At 44.9% G+C, this 26,459-nt stretch overlaps 1 long non-coding RNA gene across 2 annotated transcripts in view; it reads right to left on the bottom strand.

The window, feature by feature from the left end:
• Window positions 1-20,367: 20,367 nt before the first annotated feature.
• LOC128352898 (uncharacterized) overlaps window positions 20,368-26,459 on the bottom strand; it is a 46,707-nt gene continuing 40,615 nt past the window's right edge. For both annotated transcript variants that reach the window (XR_008320691.1, XR_008320692.1), the window contains exon 6: window positions 20,368-25,239. This is a non-coding gene — a long non-coding RNA (uncharacterized LOC128352898). The remainder of the gene's footprint in view (window positions 25,240-26,459) is intronic.

Here is a 26,459-nt window from a genome sequence, read left to right as displayed (position 1 = left end):
GATCTTTCCTCTACCAGAAATCTCCACTCTACTCTGTTCTGAATTGTTCTTTGAAAAATAGAATCATATTGGCAAAATCTACCTGGCACTTTGCCTGTGCAAGCTCCCTTCAGCTGCACAGGGCAGTTGTGTTGCAGCTTTGAGAGAGTCATCTGAAAGATGGTATCTCCAAACTCTGGCCACTGAGGTCATTCACACAGGCAAAAACTGTGTTCTAACCAGGTTTGGGAGCTGTGTGTGTGCTCCCAATTTTCGGTTGTGTGGGTGCAAGGTAGGAGGAAAACTTGGGTAGAAGTGATTGTGTGGAAGCAAGGTAGGAGGAAAATGTGGGTAGCTTTGAATGAATGAATAAAGAAAAAAGAGGCAACCTTCCCTATTCCTGGCCCCCTCTCTCATATTCGAAGCCTGCAAGGGGTGGTTTTGAAAGAGGGCTGGGCCTGATCAAGGGCATGGGGTAAAGCAGCATTTTGCACTTTGCAATACCCCGCTAGGCTCTTTTCAGTGCTCAGCTGGGGGTGGAACTAGATGTGTAGCTGATCACAGGCTTGGTGCTGAAAACTGCAGCCATAAATCCACTTTCCCTTTTCTTCCCATAACTTTTAGCAAGGGAAATGTGTAGTGTCACCATCACATGATGTGCCTCCTTGTTCTTCCCAGTTACAACCTGTTGGAAGTGAAGGACTCTGCGCTGTCTCATGTCTCAATGACAGAGGGGGACAGACTAATGAGTCAGAGGGCTAGAGGGGTCAAGACATTGGTCATTCCTCCTCTCTGCTGTCTGACACTATCCCTTTGGTATGTAGATTGCTACTCTCAGGGACTTCCTTCCTTCTTGCCTCCCTTCCATACCTTCCTTCCTCTTCTCCCTAACACACAGACTTGCCTCTCTCTGCACCATGTGTGCAGAGATACAGATTAGAGATTAGAGATCCTTTCTCTCCACTTTCCTATCTAGAATGGAGTTCTCCAATAAAGACTCCTCATATTGATTTGAAACTATGAACTGGCTCCAAGTTTCTTTTGCTCTTAGCAGACACGCATGCCTGGGCAGACTCCGCTGTGTTTTGCCTCTGTGCATTCTGCTCTAATAGAAGGGTATCTCTTACCAGAGAGAATTCTCAACACAACCAACCATATAGAGCAGGGCTATGGAAATGCACTAAGTAATGATGTTACATTGGGGTTGGGGTTTCCAACAAACTTATGACCAGCATCTTGTCTGCTTCTGTCTTATGTCTTCTTCCTGCCACCACTGTTGTGTGGCTTGGATTCCCATGGGACTGGCAAGGTTGGTGAGCTGTCTGGCTACGGAGTCATCTGGAGTGGAGCTGACCTGGGACAGATGTTGCATCAGCAGCTGCCAAGGCACCCACTTATCGCTGCCCATGCTGCCCCAACCCTTCCTAAAGGGGGTGTACCAGTCAGGGAGGTCATTCACACAACCTTTGAGAACGCCAGGGAGGGCAGGAGGGGAGAAGGCAGTTAGGGATGTGCATAAAATGGATTTTGCATTTTGTTTCAAGCTCTGCTGCTCTTTATCCTCATCAATGCTAGGCGGTGAGGTGGGGTCCTCCTCCAACGTTCCTAGTTCTGGTGTGGTCCTGGCAGCAAAGTGGTGGGAACTGACATCATTTGAGGTAGAGTTCGGACACTCACCAATCCTGTGCCTGGATATAAAGTTAGTCTTCGGGGGAGCCCCCTGAGGACCTGTCAGTCCTAGCAGAGATGCCTTAGGGCTCTTATAGACAGACAGTGCTTAAGAAACTGAGCAAGGCCCCTTTAAGAAACAGCCTTCCCAAGGGAAGGGGCAGGCTGAATTCACTGCCTGGGCAGCAACTATAAAAGCCAGCAATCTGCTCCAAGGGGCAACTAAAGTCATGTTCCCTTTAGGTTGCCATATCAAGCTCTTGTGTTTTTGCTTGGAGTCAAGTCACAGTTCTGATTCCTCTGCGCTCAGAGATGTCTGATGTCTGTCTGGCTCCTGGATCTCTGCCTCAGCAGAGACCCTGATTGGCTCATCCCAGAACCAGACAGTAAGAGAGATGCATGTACAAGAATGGCTGTTTGTTTATACATCTTTGAAACAGTAAAACCCATGGTGCAATGTGACTGCGAGTGAAACCTCCACCCATGAATGCATGAAAATATTCATTGAAGTGAGGCCCTGTCAGCACTGAAGGTCATGAGCAGCAAAAGGAGATGGTTGGCATTTGAATAGATGGGTGTTGTCCATGCTTTGGAGTGGTAAAACAGAATTCTAAACAGATTTCCTCTTGTGGGTTTCAAAGATGCCTAGTGACAATTCATTGAAAGGCATCAGTGCGTGCAACAGGTATGTGTTACCCAATAAGTGGCAAAAAAAATGGAATATAAAATTGTGAAGTGAGGCAAGTGTAACTGGGGCATGACCGAGCTCGGGTCCTGTGGCTTCCAAGTACATCTTAGCACAATTTCACTCTCTGCACAGTAAGGTAGCCTTAGTGATTACAGCCTAGCTGCCCCTTCATGAATATGCATGCCGCAATCTCATTTGCTTAGCATTGCTTTGATATTAATTCCTGTGTTTTGGTGCAATGTGCTATTGTGGTTCCAGATTCAGGGTTTCCCCCCTTATCAGCACCCCTCCTCTTCCCACTGTATCTCCTCGCACTGGCCCCATCTACATAATCAAAGCGCATTGCTGCAAAGGGAATAGCACTGATGGTGATTTTTCTTCATTGCTCATGTATACTTTTCCAGAGCAATCAATGGAGTGAGTTATACATCTCCAGGAAGCGCAACCCTAACATCAACAACGGAAGTGTGAAAAGCTTCAGCCATAGGCTAAAACTAGAATTTATTTGCTCAAAATACATCCTCCTCAAAACTATCCTATGCAAATTTTGATGCTGAATACACTCCAGCTAGTTTTCAAATGCTCAGATATTTGTCACATATTTATCCAATATTTTGCTATGCCAGTTTGACATTCTATGATATTTTATTTCACTATTTGACAGTTTATATTTGATACATTTAATAGTTGACATTTATAATAGCATTTGGCATCTTAATAACATTTGGTAGATGACATAATACAGTACTTAACCTTAGACTTATTTGATGGGTATCAGTGGTATTAATTCTGAACATGTGAAAGCTGACATGTAATGGCATGTAGTATTGGACAGTGTTTGAAGTCTGGCATGAAATACTATCTGATGGCACTTGATAGATCACTTATCATGTGATAAGATATGTGAACCTCCCTGAGCCATTTTGGAAGGGCGGTATATAAATCTAATAAATAAATAAATAAATAAAATAAATTATCATGGCTGATAGCCAACAGCGTCTGGAATTTCATATTTGCTGCCAGTTAAAACAATCAAGAGCTGCCAGTAAGCCACAGTATATGGCTGGTGGGCTATGCTGACCATTTCAGGGCACAAGTTGTACAGGCTGGCCATGGGTGGTTTGACACCAAATGGTAGTGTTCTATAATACACTGTTTTCTTGTATTCAGGCATTATAATAGCATAAGAAGAGCCCTGACGGATCAGACCTACCAGCATGCCCTGTCCTGTCCCATATTGCAAGATCCCCCAGTGGGGGTTCCTTGCATAGGTATGGTCGGAGAACTGGTCTTGTGGTAGCGAGCAGGAATTTCCCCTTTGCTACGCTGGTGGGTCCATCCTGGTTTGCATTTGAATGGGAGACTACGAGGCTCTTCCCACGATCAATGGAAAGCGGGCTAAGGGAGCTCAGCCCACTTTCCAGGGATCGTGGGAACCACCAGGCTCGCAGGTGATGGCTAGCCCGCCCAATCCCCCCTCCCCTTAAATGAGGTTAACGGAGCAAGTGCTCCGTTAACTTCATTTGGTTGCTCGTGTGTTGCCGCTGTGCGTGGCGACACACGAGTAGACCCCCAACTGGGAGGCAGGCTTGGGAGTCTCTCCAGCATGCCCTGTGTGCTTGCGCAGGGCATTCTTCAACTCCCGGGGGCCACATGGCTCCCAATTTCCACAGCCCCGTCGGCTTCGTGACAGAGCTGGCAGCTGTATGAGCAGCTGCTCGTCTGCGGGGAGAGCGGGCTAAGCCCACTCTCCCTGCAGAACCCCGTCTGGCGCTTCACACATGTCATGTGAAGCGTCTCTACATGTGAGCACTGTAAGGTATTCCCCTTAGAGGGTGGTGCCACTCTGGCAAGAGCACCTGCCTGCTTGCATGCCGAAGGTTCCATGTTCCCTCCCTGGCATCTCCAGATAGGGCTGAGAGAGACTCCTGCCTGCAGCCTTGGAGAAGATGTTAACAATCTGGGTAGACAATACTGAGCTAGATGGACCTATGGTATCACTCAGTATATGGCAGCTTCCTATGTTCCTATATTCAGGAATAGTTTCAGTAAGAGTAGGCAACCTTAGTCATGGGGAGGCCTTAATCATTTTGGACGTGGTTTTTCAAAGATCAAACATGCGGATGGCTGAAAAACAATGGCTGGTCTTTGATAACACAATGGCCTATTGAGCCTTTTCCAAAGATTGGTTTTGTGTACAGGATCTTCCGGTAGGCAAGAATACCATAGGCCATGAATCAATTTCAGGGTTGTGTGTGTTTATCTTTGCAGCCCAATCAGATTTTTGGCAAGTTATCCTTCAAAAAACAAAAACCTCTGCTGTAGGAATTATTGATTTTTAAACTGGAATTTGCAGTTCAGTTGTGATTTTTATTGCGTTTGTTGTATTTTAAAAGTTCGTTGCCTGTTCTGAGAAGCCTTTGGTTTGAGAGAGGTCTTTTTTATTTTCTAAAAAAAAAATTGAGATAAATGTGTGCTAAGGATCACTAGGCTCAGGTCCAAGTTTTACTTCAGCTGCAAACTTATGGGATGGTTTTATGAAATATGAAGGTGATAATAATGCTGGACTCCCTCACAGGCCTATCATGGGGAATTATTGCTGCCATGATGTATGTGTGTGTGTGTGTGTATGTGGAGTACTGTGAATATGTAGAGTGCCATACAAAAGCTGATGGATACCCAGAATAAGAAAGCTCTTGTGCAACAAGTAAAGTTGCACTAGTGCAGGGTTTCTTAGCCTTGGGCCCCCAGATGTTGTTGGACTACAACTCCCAGAATCCCCAGACATAGCCTTTGTGGCTGGGGATTCTGGGAGTTGTAGTCCAACAGCATTTGGGTGCCCAAGGATAAGAAACCCTGCACTAGTGCAAGAAGATTGCATAGCAGTGTGAAGTCCTGGGGATAATTGGGTTTGCACTCTCGTGCTACTGTGTAAAAGTTGTGAACCACCAAGGGACTTCTTTTGGTAGGGGGTAGTATATAAATGTACTAAATAAAATAAAATAATAAATAAAGTTCCCTGCAAAACATTTGTGCACAGGTGCATTGGAGGAGTGTGCATTGGAGGAGTGCATTGGAGGTGCATTAGAGGAGTGTGGTGCAAGGGGGATTTCCCCCACAAGCTGGGAGCTCTAGGCAAACAGCTCTATCTCTGCTCAGGCTGCAGGCAGCTCGAGCAGACACATGACAAGGGTTCTGGGTAGAAGGGAGGGCTTGTGCCACATATTTCTTTGTGTATGTGCTTTGTATATCCCTGATATTGTTCTAGTATTGTTTACCAGCAATGCAATTAAAATAAGAAACACTAGCCTACGTCCAACCTACCTTGGGCATTGCAAAAGACTAAACATCTAAGCATGCCTAAGTGCAACCTAAAACTGAAGCCTAAGACAACCTATTTTTGTAACCTACTAAGTATTTTTGAAAACACCTAAAACTAAAAGCCTCAGATGGAAGCAGTCTGTAGTAATTGAATAAAACTGTTTTTCATTCTTTTCTTTTTACAGGCCTCTCAGAGTTGGGTTTTAACTCAGGTAAAATGGGGGGGGGGGAGAAAAGGGGATTTCTCACATGCTAAAGCATCCTCAAGCACTCAGCAGCTTACAGAGGGACCTTGGATTAAAGCACCAGATCCATTGGTCCAGTTCTCTGCAAAGTGCAAAGCTATAGCATAAAGTAGTGGGAGAAGCATAAGTCTTTTGGATGGTGCACTGTGTTGGATGAATGCATTATAGCACGCAAGAGCCAGAAGGAGGTCGGACTAGGGCTGCTTGGACCCACCAGCATCTGACAGATTTTGGATGCTGCCGCACAGAACCTGGCAACGCTGTAGGTAATAGCAGTCTTAGAGTCAGAAAGCAGCATAGAGACATAGATATAGCTCAAACATCCTGGGCTCTTGCATAGCAATGGATAAAGGAAGAGCGAATGTCTCTGTAAAACAAACAGTGAAGTAGGACATGCTCAGTTGTTTCAATCTGCCTGGAGCTGCAGGGGAATCTGCGAGTGGGATCTTTCTGAAATGGCCTTCTAGCACAGCTGAAGGAAGGGTATAGCAATGTGCCAAGGTGAATGCCTTCCTATGTTTTGGGACTTTCAGTTGAGTAAGATATGATGCTGGGGAGGATAAATATGTAAGACTTTTCACTGGTGATAAAATTTGGGACCCTGATCAAATTGGTTTGGTGCTCTATATCCATTATACGCTGCTTTGGTCTGATCATACAGGTGAAACTCGGAAAATTAGAATATCGTGCAGAAGTCCATTAATTTCAGTAATGCAAATTAAAAGGTGAAACTGATATATGAGACAGACGCATTACATGCAAAGCGAGATAAGTCAAGCCTTAATTTGTTATAATTGTGATGATCATGGCGTACAGCTCATGAAAACCCTAAATCCACAATCTCAGAAAATTAGAATATTACATGGAACCAAGAAGACAAGGATTGAAGAATAGAACAATATCGGACCTCTGAAAAGTATACAGTGTACTGTGCTTGACTGGGCAGCAAACTCGCCTGACCGGACCCCATAGAGAATCTATGGGGCATTGCCAAGAGAAGGATGAGAGACATGAGACCAAACAATGCAGAATTGCTGAAGGCCGCTAATGAAGCATCCTGGTCTTCCATAATACCTCATCAGTGCCACAGGCTGATAGCATCCATGCCACGCCGCATTGAGGCAGTAATTGCTGCAAAAGGGGCCCAAACCAAGTACTGAATACATATGCATGCTTATATTTTCAGAGGTCCGATATTGTTCTATTCTTCAATCCTTGTCTTCTTGGTTCCATGTAATATTCTAATTTTCTGAGATTGTGGATTTGGGGTTTTCATGAGCTGTACGCCATGATCATCACAATTATAACAAATTAAGGCTTGACTTATCTCGCTTTACATGTAATGCATCTGTCTCATATATCAGTTTCACCTTTTAATTTGCATTACTGAAATTAATGGACTTTTGCACGATATTCTAATTTTCCAAGTTTCACCTGTAATCCATATTGAGTAGAATCAAGGGGAAAAGGCCCAAGGATGCTATTTTTGTCTCAACTGACTGTTTCCATTTAGATTGGTAGTCATCATATAAAGTTAAGGGAGCAAGACCAATGGGGTGAAATGATAGTCTGAGCCAATAACTGAGGTTGGCCATCTAAACCCTGGCTTCCAGTTTGATCTGGCCTGTTTCCAAGCTCCGAGTGGCATAAGAGACACAACTTGGAACTTAAAGGACTGCCTCCCAGGAATTTGGATTGCACATATTCTAGTGGGTCGAAACTGGGGAAAGGAACCAATAGTGCACCATAAAGAAGCTGGGCTAGTGATCTGGCAATGAACAGGTCAAGGGCCGTGGGTACATAATGTCCTCCACTTGTATGCAGGAATTTGATGATGGCGACGGAGGAGCTCCTCTGGGCATTTGAACCACATGTTCCCTGTGTGCTTCCCTAGATCTGCCAGAGTGAAAAACTACCCCCAAATATTTAAAGCATGGGATCTGCTCGATCATATGTCCATCTAGCCACCAAGAGTAAATTTTGGGCTTTTTGGTGAAGACCATGATTTTAGTTTTATAGTAGTTAATTTCCTGTAGTTATATTCTTTGAAAGGCTTACTGCAACATCTGCATATAGCAGAGTGGCGATGTGTCTCCCAGTAAGTTTGGGTGTGTGTGTGAAAATCCAGGTTGTTGAGCTGTCCCACCATTGTCTTAATGTAGAAATTGTAGTGGGGCCAGTATGTATTCTTGGTTGATACACTTCTGGGTTAAGACGGGTCTTGAAAGGTGGCCTTGGGGATTGTACCTTACCTTAAGTCTGCATGCAGGGTGCAAATTAAATATAGCAGGCACCGATCAATGGAGGAGGCTTCCAACTTCTCCCACAGTTTGAAATGAGTGATAGAGTCAAATGCTGCTTTGAGATCAATAAAGGCAGCATAAAGGGTAGTTGCATTGCAGGAGGAGTATTTCCCAATGAGATGCTGAAGAACTAAGTGCTGGTCAATGGTAGAGCGGCCTTCCTGGAAACCAGTTTGTTTCTCTGCAAGGAGATTTTCTTGTTCTAACCAGTCCTTAAGTTTCCCATGTAAGTGTCTTGTGTACAGTTTACTGACTGTGTTGAGCAATGGGTCTGTAGTTGGGTCTGTAGTTGGTGAGGTTGTCCTTTCTGCCCTTTTGGAATCTGGGGACAATGATTGCTATCTCCCAGTCCTTGGGGATTCAGCCGTGCAAATAAATATGGGTGAAGAGTGAAGCCAGAATAGGGGCCCATCAGTCCAGATTATTTTTAATTGCCTTTGGCAGAATAAGGTCCTCCCCTGGGGCCTTCCCTAGTCTCAGTTGGGCAACAAGGCGTTTAATCTCAGGTGTTGACACTGGTGTCCATATAGGCGTGTCTTCAATGGCAAATGCAGAGCTGCCATACTCTGCAGTGGGGTCCTTTTAGATCTCGTGAAAGTAATTCTCCCAAATCCCGGAGGAAATGTGGCAGTCCAGATGGTTCAGATCATTGCTAGTAGAATATATTGTGAGCCACCCGAACATAGATGAGTCCTTAGATCTGATGGCTGTTGGATGAAGTGCATCCAGTTATCTTTTGTAGCCTCTCTTTTTCTTATGTATCAGGAAACGGTTACACTGTCTTTTCTGTTGAAGGAGGTTCTGTGTGGCTAACAGACCAGAGCTGGATTTATAATCTTGGTAGCCCTTTCCCTTGGCGGAAAGCACTTCTTTGATATTGACACAGTCTTTGTCAAATCACAACTTGGAGCTGTGTTGATGCTGCATTGAAAGGGTGCAGTTCTTATGAGCTGGGTGTTGTTGAAGTTCCTGGACTAAAGTGTTGTAGAACTCCAAGGGCTCACTGGAGGGATCAGCCATAATCAGGGATAATTGGATGTGCTGAAAGTTTTCTGAGGCGAGTAGCTTGCTTATCAAGATGGGGGATGAAGAGACGGAGCCTGGGGGTTGTTTGACCCAAGCAGAAACCTGCAAAGTTAGACCTCTGATCCTTTGAAAGATGGGTAAGAGGGAGCCTGTCTACCTCAGAGTTGGGTGGGTAGGACTGCTGTTGAGTATATAGAGAGTGGTTGTCGGGACCCAGCCTTGCGTTGAGATCACCTCCCATTACCACATACGCATTAGGAATAGAAAGGAGGAGGTCAGCTATGTAGATTTCCAGGTCAGCCCACATAGTTCTGACCTTGAGTTTCCACTGTTGTGCAGGGAGATAAATATTGATGATCAACAGTACACAGTGACTGAATTGGATCAAAACTGCCATGGCATATTGGTTGTGCAGGGGGAGGAGCTTTGAAGATGCATGAAGGGTGGTAGAAACAAATACCCATGCCGCCTTTACATCTACTGTGACCAGCCCCAGGTACTGCTTCTACTGTATAAGAGTGAAATCCATTGAGTGATAATTCCCCAAGAGTCCATGATTCCTTGATCAAATGATCAAAACGATGTCATCATGTGAGAGGTAGTCAGTGAAGGAGGGGTCTGCAGCAGATGCTGCACACCCAGCCACATTCCATGATAAAAGAGTCACCTTATGCTGGTCTACGAAGAGTCATTGAGATGAGCTGTGGACTGGAGATTGGATTGGAGACTCCCACAATGCTGACAGAGACTCATGGTTCAGGATCCTGTGAGGGGGGTTGCAGGAGGTATACTGATGAAGTCCTGAGCACCTGCCTCTAGGGTTGCCTGGTCTCCCTTTGTGCATAGGGTCTCTTCTCTATGGTCCAAAGATTGCTGCTGATCAGTGGGATGGGCCGGCAATTCCTGTGGTAGAAAGCAAACTGTCTGGTGGGCGTGTTGATGTCATTGAAATGCTGGTCACTGACAAATGGCAACTCAGGTCCTGACACTTGCAGGATGATATGTCCTGCAAGTGTCAGGACCTAATTTGCCTGTGCACTGACTGTAGCTTCTGAGGTGATGGGCCTTGGGAGGGAGGCCCTGTCCTCCTTCGAGACATGACTCATGGTGGTGGTAGCGGGACAAAAGGAGCTGGGAAGGCAGTATTACTTCTAGGGCAGCCAGGGTTAGTTGTGGCTCACTGGGTTGTGCAGGTGGTGCATGCAAGCCTTCCCCTGGAGTAGCAATAGCCACACCTTGTGGGAAGTTTAATGGTGCTGCGGAATCCTTCTCGAGTGCAGCAGGCTTGGCATACAGGAGATGCAGGAGGTACAAGGGGCTCCTGCAAGATGAGGGGAAGCACGAGCACCTTACTCTCCAGGGTTGTTCTGATGGCAAAGCCTTCCTGGATTAACTTCTCTGGGACGGGATCAGGAGAAAGAACTCTTCTCTTGAGGGAAGGCGCAGGAGGTTCTCCAACTTTGCCATCCTTGACACTGTCACTTTCATTTTGCTGCCATTGTTAAAATCTTCCTCCTGCATCTAGCCCCAACACTTCGGCTGAACAGGGGACACGTGTTTGTCTCTGTGTTGAGGAGAAGTACTATGACTGGGCAATTGAATGATGTTGAGCTGGGGTGGAGAGAGAAATGAGGTTCTGTGGGGTGGTTTGGGGCTGGGGATAGAAGAGAAGACTGCACCTCCACATCACTTTCACTTTCTATAGACTCTGGTCCCTGGCAATCCAGGAGGTTTAGGAGGGGCCTTGCTTGCTTCTGCACTTCAGTGAGACATCTGGAAAAAGAAGCAAATTCATCGTGTGTGGATTTTAGCTCTGGCCTTTCTGGTAGCAAGGGGCTAACCTGTGGAGTCTTGGAGTGTCTAGAAAGTTTACTGTAAGGCAAAAACTTTGTTTTGCCAACTTTATTTCCAAGGTCATGAGGACCATTAAACATCCTCCCAGGAAGGAAGGGCTGGACTGGGAATTCAGAAAAAACTCTGATGACTTTGACACCCTAATTCAAGTGAAGGGGGAAGGGTTGTCAGGCGGGCTAGCTGCCATGCAACCACCAGGCTTGCCTGTAAGCCTGATGGTTCTGATGATCACTGAAAACCGGGCTGGGTTCCCCTAGCAGTGATTGTCAGAATAGCTTCATGCCTAAATAGCTTCATGTTTTAGCGGTAGCTTATGCCCTAAAACCTGGCTAACAGCTGGGGCACCCAACAGGGTTTGCTGTTTTGCCACAGCTGGGAAATGGCTTCCTGCAGTTCACATGCACTAGCAAAACCAGGCTGGGCTTTCCTAGCCCAGTTTTGCCTGCGTGTGTGAATAGCCCCATTATCTGTGGTAAAAAAAGGCCACCAAAACTTTGAAACCTCTTTTTAGGAGTTAAAAATGTAAACTGCTATATCCCAGTCATTTTGCAATGGATTTGCACCAAACTTGAAGGGGTTGTGTCTCGTGCCCTCTAGTCGATATGCGTGTGATTTTGGATGGCTGCAGTGGATACATTTGACTTTATAAGCATAGAATGTTCTGGGCTTATAATGGCAGAATGTTGAAAATATTCTTTTTAACTATACTGGCACGACAGTGCCACTATAATGAATCCATGAAATGTATTTGCAGTTTTGTGATAAGAAAAGGAGTTATGTATGTTGAAGCACGTTGATGACCAGATCACTCAAATTATGCATATTTTTGTAATTAGTTGTAGGGTTCCATTGCTTGAACTGGTGAAAAAGGATTGCTCTATCTTCATTTAGCCTTAAGTTTCAGATCAGAACATTTCTTCTATAAAATTAGCATATGATAATTGACATGCACTGATGGATAAACAGGCAGGAAATCAGTGATCACGTCTTCCAGTGCCTTTCTATAGCCTTATAAACTGTGTCAGGACGTTATGTCCTTTTGCTGGTGCATTCTTGCGGGGGAAATGGCTGCATTTTGTAACTATGAGACATGGCCATTTCCTGCCTAGTAATACACTAATAAATGCAAAAGGATGCAACACTATGGCATTGCTTCCTGACCTGGTGCATTCTAGGGTGGTATGGTGGAGTGAAATGTTGCCACTTCAGCTGCCTAAAGACAGTTACTTTCTTTGCAGAAGCCGGCTCTTCACTTAAGGTAAGACAGCCCAACACATTCTGATGCATCATGCCAATAACGATGATCAGCTTGACACAATTCTGACTACGCTCTGCATCGTTCGTACAATGTGGGAATGGCCAGGATCAGGAGTGGGCTGATAATCTGGCCTGTTCCCAGATCTAAAATATAGACTAGTTTCAATATGATTCCTATCTCATAGACCTTGGGAACTGTGGTGTTGCAAAGAGACTGGGAAACTCTAACAAAAAATTTCAACAACCTAAAAAAATACAGAAATACATTTAGGAGACAAGTGCGTAGATGGTCTGACAGAACAAGTGAGGTCACATGGTTGATGTATTTCCTCCAGTGATCTCATCTGAAAATAAATTAATGCTCTCCCTAACATGACGAAGGGCAAGTAAGTTGGATGAATTGACATCCTCCTAACATGTTTTGAATCAGGATGAGTTCTAGTGTGAACAAGTCCGTGCTGTACTCTCCAGGGTCCAGCGTAACTGTCACCATTAATCTATAGAAGGTGAAAAACCTGTATAGGTCTGTAGGAGATGGTTATTGTCACATCAGCAAGACCCCCAAGAGACAGGAGTGCTAATTGTTACTTGAGCAATCAAGCTATTTTCACTTTGCCTGGGGTAAGGAATTGGGAAAGAGACAGTGCATTGTCATTACAGAGAAAAGTATCCTAGGTGGTCTCTGTTGCTTTCCTCCGCAGGGAGGGGGAGAGAGAAATTGGCCCGACAATATCATTTTGTATATGGATGTATAAATACTTGTATCACCCAGAAATTTCCAAATGAGGATGCACCCCAAAAGTCTGTATAAAAACCATAAGAGTTGTCTTGCAATTGTCTAACATCATAGAATGTTAGAGCTAGAAGGGTCCTTGGAAATCTAACTCTGCTGCTCTTCGCAGGAATTTGTAACAGCATTGCAGACAGATGGCTGTCCAGCCTCGGTTTGAAAACCTCAAGAGGAGCAGAGTCCACCACTGCAAAAGGCAGACCATTCCACTGTTGAATAGCTTTTACAGATAGAAAATACCTCCTCATGTTTAGTCTAAACCCGCTTCCTTGTAATTTCAATCCATTGGTACTAGTCCTGTCTACAGGAGCAACAGAGAACAGATCTGCTCCTCCTTCTGTGTGACAGATGGGAGGAGAGCTGGTCTTGAGGTAGCAAGCATGATTTGTCCCCTAGCTAAGCAGGGTCTGCCCTGGTTGCATATGAATGGGAGACTAGAATTGTGAGCACTGTAAGATATTCCCCTCAGGAGATGGATCCGCTCTGGAAGAGCAGAAGGTTTCAAGTTTGTCTCTGGCAGCATCTCCAAGATAGGGCTGAGAGAGATTCCTGCCTGCAGCCTTGGAGAAGCCGTTGCCAGTCTGTGTAGACAATACAGAGCTAGATGGACCAATGTTCTGACTCAGTATATGGTAGCTTCCTATGTCCCTACAGCCCTTCAGATATTTGAAGACAACTATCATATTCCCCCCACCTTCTTCTCTTTTCCAGGCTAATGTACCAAAGGTCCATCTAGTCTAATCTTCGGTTTTCAAGAGTGGCCATTTGGGTGCCCCCAGGAGCCCACAAGTAAAGCATAGAGGTGCTGGTAATTCCCAATTTGTTCCCAGCCTTTGGTATTCAGAGGGAGACTGCCTCGACACACAGAGGGTCCATTTACTCACCCTGGATAACTGCCATTGTCTTTTAGAAGCCATCTCAGACTGGATCCGCACATTCAGCAGAGTAGGGTGATAGAAAGATGAGATTATATGATGGAGCACTTCAGACTGCATTCACATTTTTGAATATTCACTTTTGCAAAACCAGCAAAGACCTGGGCTAGAATTTTTTTTTAAATTGCTGGAGAGCTAGATAAATATTTACAGGGATTTTTTCTACATGTGAGGAGAACATTCAAAGTATTTATTTGATTTATTCAATTTTATGTATTTATTCAATTCTATACTGCCCTTCCAAAAATGGCTCAGGGCAGTTTACACAGAGAAATAACAAATAAATAAGATGGATCCCTGTCCCCAAAGGGCTCACAATCTGAAAAGAAACATAAAATAGCCACCAGCAACAGTCACTGGAGGTACTTCTAATACCCTTACTTATGCTTTGAAGTGGTACTGTCCATTTACCCAACTCCACACTCCATCATCTCATTCCTACGTTCTTCTTCTTGCACATGCTCCTTTCCCATCTGATTAGGACAGGCCAGTTTGAGCCTTGTCTGATGATTTGCATATGTTTATCATACTGAGGAAGGAAGGAGAGAACTTTCTTGTCATAGGAACACAGGAAGCTGCCATATACTGAGTCAGACCATTGGCCTATCTAGCTCAGTATTGTCTTCACAGACTGGCAGCGGCTTCTCCAAGGTTGCAGGCAGGAAACTCTCTCAGCTCTATCTTGGAGATGCTGCCAGGGAGGGAAGTTGGAACCTTCAGATGCTCTTTCCTTGTCACCTGATACAAAATACTTTTAAACAGTTGGTTCACAGTGAAGTGGAGAGTAATCAAGCAGTGTGTATCTTCATGTTGACCTGTCACTGAGTGTGATGCCATTGTTCATGAATGGTTTGCCATGTGGAGAAAAATGCCATGGGCAATAATTTAAACCCATCTCCTCTGTACACAATGGCCCTAGGTTTGTGATGTGCATCTTGCAAGGAACTCTACTAAGGTGGCTTCCCACCTCAAAGCTTCTTAGAAGATCATTAATAGCTTGCTGAAGCCCAGTTGGCCTTTGGGTCAACTGCAGGGGAGAGGGAGAGGGCGGGGGAAAAGAGAGAGAGAGAGAGAGAGAGAATAAAAATGTGCAGGCATGCCCTGCTCAAAAGCTCACACAAAGGCATGCTTACTATGAATGAGCAACGACCCTTAACATCTTGGCTGCTTTTGCTGTTGTTGTTGATTAACCAGAATTGTAAATCAGAGTAGGATTTATTCAGACGCCGTGTTTTATTTGATAAACGTCAAAGTATGTAAATACAGAGCTCTCCTTCCTACAGTCGCTGAAACAAATGGAAAAAACACATTTATTACCATAGAGATGAGTTTAATCAAATCAGTGGCGAGTACAAATTAGCCACAGGAAATGTAATGAGCTGGGAATTAATTAGCAGCATAATGATAATAACTTCGCCTGCTGATTACCTTGCGGCCATGACACTCCCCAAAGGCCTTTCTTGCATCTCTCCAACAGCTGATCTTTTCTGTTGCAAGAGTCCCTGAACTGGAACAGTATGGCCGACAGCTCCTGAGGAAGAGAACAGAGATGGGGAAGGAAGAAGGGAGGGTTGACAGGAGGAGGAAGCAATGCTTACAATGAAGCCCAGCTATCGTTACATATGCAAGTCCACAACTTTTTCTAGAGCTGTCCTTATTTGTCTGAAAAAGCCCTGCTTAGTTTCGTTGGGGACATCACTTGTAAAGTGCTGAGGGTCCAAAATTTGAGACTCTGTCAGCAGGATCCAGGCCCCCTACTCCCTGTGCCATTGCGGCAACTTGCAGAGGGAGCTGCCAACATGATCTCTGCTGCTCTGCAGCGCCACCTTGCAGATGGCTGGAGAGGGTACTGCATCATTTTAGTCCAGCAGGATCAGGTGACCTGAGGCACCAATAAGGTCCACCCTGGTCTTACAGAACTGCCAGTTCTGGTCTGGCTCACCAGTCTGAACCACAGATTACTCAGTGCTGCATACATTGCCGGTTGAGTTGCTACAGGCTGCCTGTTAAACTTTCAGCCTGCCTGGCTGCCAGTCATGACGACGACTCCCTTGAAGGAGTGGTCATTTCATTTGAAGTTTAAAAGCATGAGGTAAAATCTGTGAGTGGTGACAACTGTGTGTCACTTAGAAAAGAAAGGTTATTGTCCAGCGACAGGTTTCTTGTTGCAGGATGCTGTTGACCAGTGGCATGGAAGCCGTCTCACACCAGTCCAATTAGTCCATCTTATTCCAGCACCATGGGCAGATCCACGCTTCCCTTATCACTGGAGGATAGTGGATATGGCTAGTCTGTAAACAAAGCACACTGGGGTTTTCAGATTCTATTACTGTTTGGCCAGGATGAAAGGGTGTGACTGGATCTCTGAAGGCACATCTTCAAAAGATGGCTGTTTCATGACACAGAAAAAGAGATTGGCCACTGCTGGGGTGAGAGAATGTATGGGATGTGCAAATTAACTGTTTGGCGCCAGCAGTGCTGGAGCATGATGGGAGATGGGTGGAGGAAAGGGGGTGGCTCATCTGCTCTGGGCTCTGTGTCTACTGGACAAAAGTATAGAAAAAAAGTATAGAAACTAGCATGAGATAAATCATCTAAAAATGTGTGTGGAAAATATATACAAATATTTATGCAAATTGTATAATTTGCTGCCTTGAGACTAAGTGGATACAATAATAAATGAATGGCATGGGAAGTGACAAAACTAAACAAACAAACATGACAAGTTGTCCTGAAACATTTCAGGCTAAAATAGGTTTCAATGCATTGTTTTTCTTAAAAAAGAAGAAGAAGAAGATTCACGAAGCATTTTATAAACATGCAAGAAAACTGACTCACTGATTGTATTTCAACCACTCAGGTCTTCAGGTTGAACACAGTACATGATATTCTCACTCTTCCAGGTATGAATTTATAGGCCTGGGTTTTCTTGCAGTCCATAATCCACATTCTTATGGTGCCTTATACTGAGTCAGACCCTTGGTTGGTCTAATTCGGTATTGTCTGCACAGCCTGGCAGTGGCTCTGAAGGGTCCCAGGCAGGAGTCTTTCCCAGACGTGGCTGAGGATGCCAGGACCCCCATGCGGGGGGGCTGCCATCCCCCCTATCACAAGCTCCTTCAGAATGACACCAGAACCATTCCCGAAGCATTCAGGGAAAAACAAAATGGTAGCCAGATAGAGCCAGCCACTGGGAAGAGACCCAGTGCATCCAGTGAACAGTTTGTCTGTGTAGACAATACTGAGCTAGATAGACCAATGATCTGACTCGGTAGAAGGAAGCTTCCTATGTTCCAGTGCATAAGACAAGCAGTGACATCTCCAGGGTTGCAGGCAGGAGTCTCTCTCGGCCTTATCTGGAGATTCCAGGGAGGGAACTTGGAACCTTCTGCATGCAAGCATGAAGATGCTCTTCCACTGAGTTATGGCCCCATCCCACACATCCTACGCACACATGTTGTCTCCCATTCAAATGCAAACCAGAGAGGACCCTGCTTAGCAAAGGGGACTTGCTACCACAAGACCAGCTCGCCTTCTACTGCACAGTCCTTGCTATCACCCTTCCTGTATTTAAGTCAAGGGTGCAATGCTGTATACCCGAATAAATTATGCAAAGTAAGCAAATACATATAGGTGCTTAATTGGTAGATTTGTGTACAGGTTGCAGAATTCAGTCCAGGCTCCCCAGTACTAAATTGTGATGTTTAAAAAACACACTGCCTGACGGAGTGCAGCACAATCTGGGCAGTTCAGAATCACCCGCACTGTTGTGGGTCAGCCTTGTTCTGCTACAAATTAAAATTGCACAATCACAGTTGTGTGATGCTACGTCCATTATTTCCATGGATGTGGTGTTGTGCAATTGCAATTGTACCATTTTTAGTAGTAGTGGGTTGTTCCACAACAGTGCGGGCAGTATTTTAGACACCCGCAGCAACACAGGAGGTTCTGATCCACCCGTGACACTGCAGAATATGTCAGCCACTCAATATAACACATATATCACACAACAACAATAACAACAACAAATATTTATATACCACTTTTCCACAAAAGCTCCCAAAGCAGTTTACACCAAGAAATAATGAAATAAATAAATAAGATGGATCCCTGTCCTTGAAGGGCTCACAATCTAAAAAGAAACATTAGACCCCAGCAACAGCCACTGGAGGGATAGTGTGTTGGGGGTAGATAGGGTCAGTTGGTTTCCCCCTCCTACATAAAGAGAATCACCATGTTAAAAAGGTGCCTCTTTGCCCAGTTAGCTGGGGTAATAAGAGTCACCAGCCACTAGTGAAACATGAAATTGTTAACTTGGCAAAGATGCACCTTTTAACGTGGTGATTCTCTTTATTTAGCAGGGGGAGAGTAACTGGCCCTATCCACCCCCAGCACAGTACCTCCAGTGACTGCTGCTGATGTCTGTCTGATGTTTCTTTTAGATTGTGAGCCCTTTGGGAACAGGGATCCATCTTATTTATTTATTATTTCTCTGTGTAAACTTCCCTGAGCCATTTTTGGAAGGGTGGTATAGAAATTGAATGAATGAATGAATGAATGAAATGATGCCAGGCCATGAGGTCACTGGATGTGTTCTGTGACGATCATAGTTACCCCAAAATTGGAGGGTTATTTCCCCCCTCCCAATTAGAATAGGGCTGGTTTTTCCTCTTGCAATTTCCCTGCCCGTGCCTGTTCTTTTAAAACCCAGGCTGCTCTCACGTAAAATACGCCCCAGTTTATTCTAATTGGGGTTATGTATATCAGTCCTTGGAGGATGATTGATTAAGTGCTCTGATCGTAACTGTGAAGTGAGCAGCAGGGTTCCTGTGGGGGGAAAATGGGGTTGGAAATCTCACTGGATAAATTATTCTGATGAAATCTGACCTATTATAAATCTAGCTTCTCCTCCCTGTGGTTGAGGCTTGGTTTGTAATGCACAGTCTCTGTTCTGATACACTGCAGAGGTGAAACAGGTGTCAAATCTGATGTGACACCTCTCCATGTACACACAGAACTGTACCTCTTTCTGCACAGTTGGGACTTTTAGGGTATGCACAAGGCTATTTTACAATTCTATGCAAAAAAATTATAATAGTGGAGTGTGGCGCTGGGTGGAGAGAGACTACTTTCCTGAGCATCTCAGCTGTTTTTAAATCCATGTTTCTAGCCCTTATGGTTGCATAGGGAGGTTTGAAGGCAGGTGGGCAATGCCAGGTGAAACCTCAGAAGCTGGAGACATGCTCAGCAGGATTTCCAGCGGTCAGAGTTTCCCTGGAGAAAAGGCAAACACAAAAATTGCCTTGCATCAAAGATGCGAAAGTGCTAAGTGCTAATGATGCTGTGCCATTCTAATAGGGCACTAATGGTGCCACATCGCAAAGCTTTCCCACTACTGCTCTGTTTGTGCCTGCAGATCAGCTGGTAATTACAGAGTAATTACTCTGAGACATGCACTCTGCTTTTGACGACAGAAAGAGCTAGATAATGTGCTTGTCCTCTGCACTGCACTTATGATGTAATGCAACAACCTGCCAGCAGAAACTTTAAGGCCAAAAAAAGAGGAAAAAGTAAAAGTAATAGAAAAGAAATCTGTCTAATGCTCATTACTAAGTATGTCTTCCAATGAATCTTGGATATTTTCTCATCCGAGAGGCACGTCGATTGCACAGCTCTGGACTACCAATATTTTCTCATAGCAATCACACTTGGCAGTTCTGAATATTAGTGTGCAAAGAACTGAACAAATATATGATTGTGTTGTGAGCTGAGACTGTGTGAGAGTGTCTAAGGCCACCTAGCAAGTTTATGGCAGAGGCAAGATTCAAACCAAGGATTTCTGGGTTTGTAGCTCAGTTTCTTATTACCCACTATCCAAAGATACTTAGCTCCACCCTCCCAGCTGTCTGTTAAGTGCTCTCTGGGTCTGTGAACATTCTGGTCCATTGAGTTACATTGGAGCATTTTGGGGTTTGTTTTTTGTCCTCTAGGGGTCCCCCCCTAGATTTCCGTGAAACTGACATATCTGCAGGTTACCCCAATTCTGCCAGCATCTCCCTCTTGCCTGCAGGTGCTCTGGTTATGCGCCCTTAAGCATCATAACATTTTCAACTCTTCCAGAATTAGATATTAGACTTATTTATAACATTTATACTCAGCCCTTCCTCCAAGTATAAGATAATGCCCAGAAACAGAACCATTACAAATTCAGATTCAGCTCCAGTTCTGGTTCGTCAGTATTTTTAAATTCTGTGGGTTCAGGTCCAATTTAGTCACTAAGTTTAAAAAATTGGTCCAGTAATGGGTTTAGACATTGGTTTTAATCCAGTCTAGATACATTTAGAATAAGAACAATCTCTCTTGCTTGCAATGCAGCTACAAAAATTATAATTATTTAACTCGACAATGATTTTTTTAAATGTTTTAAAAATCAAAATGCATATAACCAGATTAAAAACAGGAAAATAAAACATTACTCATACCCTTGTAAGCAGCCTGATGACAGAACCCCTGGTTTGGAACACTTTTTGTGTTTAGGGGTTTGATTCTGATTCAGGTTCAGGTTCAAGGCAACTTTAGAACGCCCTCCCTGAAGAGCTTCGTCATGCTCCCTCCCTCAGTGTTTTTAAAAAACATCTTAAAATGCTCCTTTTAAAGGAGGATTTTTAAATGCTCTATTATATTTTGTTATATCTGGTAGGTTCTTTAGCTTTTTATAATGTTCAGTTTTAATTTGAACCTAATAATTGTGGTTTTTAATCTGACTTCAAAATTTTTCCTCAGTTCATTGTATTACTTTGATTGTATCTGTCTCTATCTTATTGTTGTGAGCTGCCCTGAGCAGTAGTGCACTGGAGGGGTGGGGTATAAATATTTTAAATAACTAAATAAACAAAGTAAGAGGTTTTAGGGTTGGGCTCCGTCCCAGTTTTACTGAAAGGACCTCTCTGAAATGTTTTTGGACTTGGGTTTGTGTTTCCTTTGACTTCATGCCTGGAGGGGAAGAAGATGCTTGAGAGAATCTTGCAATATTGCTAGAGGCCATCAAGATGCAAAAGCAGCTGGCTAAAGGTCCTGAGTTTTCCCGATCACCTGTGTCAGTGTATCCTCCTTTTTAGCCATAGGAACTTTAAACATCTGGACAGCTGTACCACCATATTAAACTTCTCTCCAGTGAACAGCTATAAAGCAAGCAGGGATGTAGCTAGGTTAGTGGGGGCCTGTGTTCACCCCTCTCCCCGGCAGGGTGGAGCTGGGGGCGCTCTCAGGAGCTGAGGCCCCAAGTTCTTTGAACCCATCCTCTCAATTATAGGTCCACCCCAAAGCAAGACTTAACTAAAGCCCAGTCCATGGACAGCTAAGTTGCTGAGTTGAGAGGAGTTTTCCTCCTCTCAAATGCAGAGGCGTATTTAGGGAAAATAGCACCTAGGGCAAGCACTGAAATTGGGCCCCAAGACCAAGCATCTGACACCCATCTTTCAGATAATGTTACCATAATATCAGCTGAAAAATACAAGTCAAGCTCGTTAATCTTTTAATATTTCAAAAACAATTTAGCAGTGGACGTAGCCAGACCAAAAAATGCTGGGAAACTACAAATTTCAGGATGCTGGGGCTCATGAAATACCCAAATACTATGTGGAGGTGTACTTGGAAAACTAAACAGAAGTGCCTGTCTAATTCTCTACTATGCATTGTAGCATCACTATTACATCAGTTTTAAAAATAAATTGAGAATTTGGCTTTTCCCAGATACTCTGGAAAATAATTAAAGGATATGCAGAGTAAACTGTGTCACTGCTTGGAATATATTCTAGTCTTTCAGAAAGACAGTTAAAATGAGAGAAAGAGAGCAAGAAACTCCCAGTGGGCCTTAATTCTAAGGATTTCACACTGATTCAAAGACAAACTCACTATTAATAGCCATATTATTAAGACATCACATTTAACTCACTCATCACAAGAAACAAAGTAAGAGCAAATGAATACAATCCTAGCTCATAAGCGTCAGCTCAGTATTCACAAGCCCTGATTCTCTGTACATAGTTCCAAACTAAATATGTGTACAGTGACTTATATTATATTATTTTTTTAACCTGTAGCCCCTTTGGGGGGCTTCCTAAAGGCTGGGGGAGGTCAGCAAAGGTCCCCCCTCCTCGCACTGGCCTCTAGGGCCTCACAGGGACCATTTGAGCATGTGTCGTGGCTATATATATAAAAATGGCTGCTAAAAACAAAATGGCCACCGCACATGCTCAAATGGCCTCTGAGAGGCCTGGCCTGGCCTAGGGCCTCACAGAGGCCATTTGAGCATATGCAGTGGCCATTTTGTTTTCGGCTGCCATTTTTCTTTCTTTTTTTCTTTTAGAAAATTGCGCCCCCCTTCAAGTGGCGCCCAGGGCATGTGCCCTGCCTGCTCCACCCTAGATACGCCCCTGCTCAAATGCATCAGCCACACCTATTTTCCCCAGCACCTCTCTCTTTTAAAAAATCTTCTGCCTGTTCTCATCCTTTTAAATGCACACATGAAGGCAATACAGGATAGAATGACAGGCAATGCATGTAGTCCAGATTCAGACACGTGCTCCAGTTAGCCATTCCCTGCTAAATGAGCAGGGAGGCACCTTTTAGAAGTGGTGATTCTCTTTATTTAGCAGGGGGAGAGCAACTGGCCCAATCCATCCCCAGCACAGCATCCCTCCAGTGGCTGTTGCTGGTGTCTATCTTGCGTTTCTTTTTAAGATTGTGAGCCCTTTGGGGACAGGGAGCCATTTTATTTATTTATTCCTATCTACGTAAACTGCTTTGGGAACTTTTGTTGAAAAGCACTATATAAATAGTTGTCATAAATATTTGTTGTATTTGCTCCAGTGGAACTCCAACACAAACAGCTGCCTGTACATTATGAAGGTGGGAATGGCCCGTTTAAGGAAATGGGGGGAGGGAAGCTTGTGAATGGACAATTTTGTGCATGCGTTGCCCACAGGGCACTGCTGTACTGGGGTGCATGCTCCAAGTCTCCGCTGAGATTCGGACCTAGGAGCTCAACCAACCTGGGACCTCAAGGATCAGGATCAGCAGAACTGGGTTACATTACCAGAGCATTGCTCCAGCAGCTTCTTGGAGCAGATTGGTCCCATTTCCTTCAAAGGACACATGGCAAGTCATTCCCACCTTCAGAATCCAGAGGCAGGATGTTGGGGTGCAATACCAGGAGGGGGCTATTGCCTTCATGTGCTGCTTGTGGGCTCCCCAGAGGCATCTGGTTGGCCACTGTGGGAAATAGACTTTTGCTCTGATCCTTGCTCTGGGCCATTTTTGCACTCCCCCCGCAATCAATTTCTCCATTGTCCATACATTCCTTTAGCACAAGGATTCTGAAACCTAGATTCCCAGATATTGCTGGACTGTTTCATCATTTGAAGCTTAAGAACTTTATCAGCCTTTAAAAGAGCCTTACAAACACACATTTTAGTGCTTTTTAAATGGTTTTAATTTGTAATTGTTTTAATGGATTATTTTTGTTTTGTTTTGTTTCGAATCTCTTTTTATTTCTGTGAACCACCTAGTACCATCTCAGTTAGTGGCATAAAAATTTCAGCCAACCAACCATCCAGTCAAAATGGCCAGAGGATTGTGGCTGGGGATGAGGAAAGTTGTGATCCAGCAACATCTGGGAATCCAGGTTTCAGAACCGCTGCTTGAGTCTGAAAAATTTTGGCTGCACATTTGCTTGGAGGTAAGTCCCACTGGCTGACATATTGTGCAAAGTTCCGTGCATGTTGCAATGCAATGTGTACATAATTGTGCAAACTGAGGAGAGCTGTTCTTGTGGTAGCAAGCATGACTTGTCCACTTAGCTAAGCAGGGTCCACCCTGGTTGCATATGAATGGGAGACCACATGTGAGCACTGGAAGAGATTCCCCTCAGGGGATGGAGCCGCTCTGGGACGAGCATCTAGGTTCCAAGTTCCCTCCCTGGCAGCATCTCCAAGATAGGGCTGAGAGAGATTCCCGCCTGCAACCTTGGAGAAGCTCTGCCAGTCTGGGTAGACAATACTGAGCTAGAGGGACCAATGGTCTGATTCAGTATATGGCAACTTCCTATGTTCCACTCCTGTTCACTTGCAAAAATTGTGCAAATGGACTTGCGTGACAGTAAGGCTACTGGAAAAATAAGCTGTGCTACTGCGTAACTGCGTTTGTGCAATTTTTGTGTTTGCACAAGAGCACACTTGCCTAATTGCATGCATGTGACATTACAACACACATTAGACTTTGTGCAGTATGTCAACCACTGAATTCAGATGGACTCAACCCAAGCAAACACATGCGGAATCGCGTGACACATCTTGCAAGGTTACTGCCATGCTCATGTTTCAGTGGTTTGCCGAATTGATGTGTATGACTGCCTCTTCCCCCTCTTCTTTCAGAAATCCTTTTTAGTGTTTGAAAAATGCCATCATATACTTTCTTAATCTACTTTTCTCTAGGCTGTACACTCTTTCTTCTGCCTCTCCTCATAAGATCCACAACATGTCTGCAGATTGTGCTGGGATCGAAGGAATATCTGTCTTGGATTATGACTTGCTTGGAGTTAAAAAAAGTTTAAAGATTCATCTGGGAGAGCAGATTAATTTTGATGGGCATGTCACTGGTATTGCCGACCCAAGGATATGGGTAGAGATTTGCCACTCCTATTGATTGCAAGGCCTCACACATAACTGATTCAGAAAGTACATTTTGGAGGTTGTGTTGGGCTCATCTCTGCAGTTCGAGTGGGAGAAGTAGTCTAGACATTCTCTTTTCATCTGAAAATCAGCCGCCGGCTGCATCTGTTCTCTCATGCAGTGACCTAGTTATGAGCATCGGATGCTTTTTTCGCTTCCTGGATAGGTTACTGCCTAGGTTGGCTCAGGAGTCTTCTTCAGGGGCATTGTCAGTGCTGGAACTGGGAGGGGGGTGTCATCTGTTGTGGTTGCAAGACAAGCAGTGTCTGAGGGTCTTCTCTTCCCATCCCCCTTCTCTCTCTGCAACTCTGAGCAGAAACAGCCATAACTTGCAGGAAGCGTAGCTGAGGTCCCTTGGATCAATGCCTAGAGCAGCCAGGAAGGTATTGTTGCCGGGCAAGAGGTGGGGATGAAAGAGCTGATGAGAAGGGGGTAGCACTGTTCTGGAGAAATAATAATTTATATCTATTAATACAGATATGCTTATTTTTGCATGCTGCTGAATAGTAGACTATCTGCACACCTGCCAAACCGATGGTGAACACGAGAATGTGCTGCGGCTGGGTGGGCTGGCCATAACTCAGTGGTATAGCGGTGCCTATTTTGCACCCAGAAGGTACTAAGCTCAATATTTGGCTTCTCTAGGTAAGCCTGGGAGAGATGCTCTGTCTGTCTGAAACACTGGAAAGCCATTGCCAGCTTGTGTAGACAATACTGAACTAGGTGGACCAGTGGTCTGACTCTGTAGAAGGCAACTTTGTTTGTTAATGCAGGGGTTCCCAACCTGTGGCCAACGGATGTCACTGAACTACAACTCCCATGATCCCCAGTGGCTGGGAATGATGGGAGTTGGAGTTCAGACATCTGGAGTACCACAGATTGGGATCCCCTGCGTTAATGCCTAGCAGGATCAGACCCAAGGTATAGCTAGTCCAACACTGAGGCGGTTCCCACGATCAGTGGGAACTGCCAAGATGGGGTTTGCGAGGAGAGTGGGCTTAGCCTGCTCTCCTTGCAGACGACCCGTCAGTTGGCTGCGGGCGGCCGAACTGGCTGCCCACATGACTGCCAGCTCCGTTATGGAGCCAACAGGGGCTGGGGAGTTCAGGGGCCACACGGCCCCCCGGACATTCCAGCATGCCCTGCGTGAGTGCACAGGGCATGCTGGAGAGACCCCTCTGAGCCAGGAGGCTGCATTTAGCTTCCCAGCTGGGGGTCTCCTTGTGAGTTGCTGTGGCATGGAGCCGCGCCGTGGCAACTCATGATCTAAAAAGCTGGGTTAGCGGAGCGCTCGCTCGGCTAACCTCAGCTAAGGGGAGGGGTATTCAAGTGGGTGACCCGCTTGAGAACAACTGGGCTTGGCTGCGAGTCCGATGGTTCTCATGCACATACCAAATTGGGCTAGGCCGATTTGGTGTGACCATGAGAATATCCTCATCCTGTTTCCAAAAAGACTGTGAGTGTCCTGAATGCTCTGGACGCTCACAGTTAGGCCATGATGGCTTTTCCTCATTGTTTGCCCCTTCCATCTGGTATTCAGAGGTATACTGCCTTACACATTGAAGTTCCATTTAGTACGCTGGTCTTATATATTGTAATGGGGTGGGAGGATCCCCAAAAGTAAAGTCTGGGATAGCAGCAAAGCTCCCGGGCAATAGAAATG

This window comes from Hemicordylus capensis, chromosome 4 (assembly GCF_027244095.1).
Source record: "Hemicordylus capensis ecotype Gifberg chromosome 4, rHemCap1.1.pri, whole genome shotgun sequence".
Taxonomy (NCBI): domain Eukaryota; kingdom Metazoa; phylum Chordata; class Lepidosauria; order Squamata; family Cordylidae; genus Hemicordylus; species Hemicordylus capensis.
The sequence above is the reverse complement of the archived record's forward strand: the minus strand, read 5'-3'. Positions and strand labels throughout refer to the sequence as shown.